This window comes from Austrofundulus limnaeus, unplaced genomic scaffold (genome assembly GCF_001266775.1).
Source record: "Austrofundulus limnaeus strain Quisiro unplaced genomic scaffold, Austrofundulus_limnaeus-1.0 Scaffold37, whole genome shotgun sequence".
NCBI classification, from domain to species: Eukaryota; Metazoa; Chordata; class Actinopteri; order Cyprinodontiformes; family Rivulidae; genus Austrofundulus; species Austrofundulus limnaeus.
This window is the reverse complement of record NW_013952439.1, coordinates 2,632,647-2,635,842: the sequence shown is the minus strand read 5'-3', so window position 1 is coordinate 2,635,842 and position 3,196 is coordinate 2,632,647.

The window sequence follows — 3,196 nt, the reverse complement described above, 5'->3', positions numbered from 1 at the left end:
CACTGGAACCGGACTGGAACATCAATGGAAAAGCACCAGAACTGACCTGTTCCGACACTGACTGTACCAACAACTACACTAAGTGGCACTTGTGGAAAAGGGACATAAGATGAGCAATTGCAACACCTATTATCAAAATGTTGAAGAATGAAGGAAATAGTTTTCTAGGGAAGAAAATAAAGATAATAGAATATAGAATATAGAATTTGTGTTTTGTGGTATTTTATTACATGACAGACAACCTAAGGGGACCATTTTCATTTAGCAAATGGTGACGATAATAGGTCATTCAAACTCTTGGTAAGGAGTTATCTGTTACAGAATCAAAACATTCAGTGTCAGCTTACAACACAAAACACAGGAACTGATTACAAGTTGAAATGCCATGACCACTTTAAAGTTCTTTCCAGAGAAATTGCTACCAATTCTTATTTTCCAAAAAGCCCCAGTACACAAGAGAGCCACAACACAGTGTCAGTACAGACTGGGCATTCACATAATGTGGAGCAACTTTATTGTTGGATCACTACTACGTAAATGTTACTAATATTGTGTAAAGGTAAAACATGTGACATACATGCATAACCAATACATTTGTAGCATCCAGACACTATTTGTGGTACAGAATCAGATATGTAAAAAAAAAAACAAAACAAAACAAAACAAAAAAAGACAATGTTGTGTAGTTACGTTTTACATTTGCATGTCTTAACATGTTGTAGGAATGCAAAGCAAACATGCAAATGTGAAATACCGGTTAAGGTATTGTTACTTTCTTTTTACACCCGAGACAGTTCTTGAACCCTTTCGGTTGCTGCAGCTTTCCATTCGTGTCTTTTCAAACATTTCAGCTGGCTGACAGAGACGTGGGAAGCTGCTTTAATGCGTTTGTCCTGACAACTGCCGCATACGTCTCTGTCTGTAGACCTCAGAGCAAAGCCGTGTGGCGGTGGCTCCACACATGACCCCTGTATGAGCAAACCGTAAAAGCAGCATTACGAGAGTAATGAGTAATTTAACAGTTTGTTTCAGCACACCTGGGTTCCATGTGAGGACTGTATATTTCCTGTGACAGCCCCGACATCCCGGCGCAGCCAAGCAGAACGTAACTGGCAAGGTCAATATCCCCGGAGAGCACAAAAGAAGTAGTTTAAGGATGTGGTGCATTTAAGGGGGCTTTTGTTTGTGTCTGTACTGGCCGAAAAAGGAGAATAAATAAGAGAGCTGTCCTTTAGTTCCTACATTTTCGGACTGAGGAATGTTTTATTGTCGGCAATGAGAATCAGAGTTCACAAAGAAAAGGGCTACAGCTCAGCTTTAACTATATTTTCCATCTGAAACACAGCTCCTGAAGGCTTTTTGTTCAACCTATCAAAAGTTTCCAGGCTCGATCTCTCACTGTCATGGTTGTGATTTTTATTTAATTGCATCTTTTAGTGTTTTTAGTTATGTTTGTAGTTTTCAGCCCTTGTTTCCTCTCATTTCCTGATGTTAAAGCTTTCATTTGCTTGTTAGCACACCTGCTCTGTATCTAACAATCCCCATCTAAAGAAATAATCCACCTTGCACTCTTCAGCACTCTAGATTCTACTGTTTGTTAAACACGTTTTGCTATATTTTTGTTGATCTTTTAGCAGTCTGGATATTCACTTTTTTCAAAATCACTTTTATTTGCACCCATGTGTGCCTTCAAATTTGACGTCTAGGTCATTTTCCCTTCACGTTTACATCTGGAACTTGACTAAAACTTCAAGTAGGAGACAGCAAAGTGATATTCTTATTTGCTGTTCACTAAAAATTATGTTATATTTCACATAACATTACATTTATGTGAGTACATATGCACACAACATATAGAATAGTTATTCATGAGACATTAAGAATGATTAAACATTGACTTTTGGAAGTAATTAGCCTTTTTGAGGTAAAGTATTAATACATTACATTTTAAACGTTAACCAACCATTTGTTAATGATTAACTAAGGCTAAATAAGGTATATTTCTTATAGTGTTACCAAAATGATATTTGTTGAAACCATCAGCTTTACTAAAGACATTGAAATGAGCAGAGCACTTGTTGAACAACCTGTTTGCTCTTTAGTAAAATTATATATATCTTAAGAAATCAAGAAATTAATATTGCCATAACCTTTTCTTTTTAGAAAACATTAGAATGATCTAAAATCAGTGTAATTTCATGTTAGTAAAGCTATTTCTTTACAAAGGATCAGCTGAAGCTCCTCAGCCCAGTTCTCCTGAGAGATGAGTGTGAATTAGATGGATAGATGGAAAGAGGGAGTGTGAAACATCTCACATCTGACCTCAGACCTGCCARTCACATAACCTGATGCTGAGTGGAGAAGCAGAATATGATCGCATTCTGTGTGAGGTTGATGCAATATTGATGCAAATATCTTTGAACAAAGAAAATTAAGCACTCTAGTAAAAAACTTGGAAAACCTACGACCATTTTAAGCAGAAAATATCTCAAGCAATGATGRCTGGTACCATGTTCAAAAGATCTCACACAAAACACATTGCAGGCTTAAAAAAAAACAGACTTCTCACCTTACATATAACCATCATGTCAGCTATCAGTCCCTTCTCCTGCTGTAGAATGTCTTCATTTGTACGCAAACTTCTTCTACTCTAGGCCCTGTACGACAGGGGAAAATAAAGGTTCCAGGGATCAGTGTTAAAGAATGTGAAAAGTAGATTCCAGAGTAAAATAAAAATATTGACTAGAAGATCAGTGGCAGTTAAGTTTCTCTTATTTCATGAGAGTAAATAAAGGAACAAAACCAGAATAGGATCACGTTAAAGTCACCACTGTGTCTGAGAAGGAAAATTGCATTGGCTGAAGTGTTTTGTGTTGGATCTTAGAGTGCTGTGTTGTGTATTGATTTTGGCTTCTGTTGTGTTTTCAAAAGCTCCATGCCTTTCACATTAAGAAAAGCCAGAAAACACTCATTTATGGCTAATCAGCTTTGTCTGTGAGAAAACCTCAGCTTGCTCACGTTACTCTGAAATGTGTCTATGAATCCTGCGAGCATTATCTGTGGCTTTRACTTTGTTAGTGCTCGTAATTCCGTAAGAATCAATGCACACAATAAATGTGGAAACACAGGCCACAAAGATATATTTGTTTGTCAGTTTGTTTCTTTTTAATCTGAAGAATTTAGCATATTTCTACTA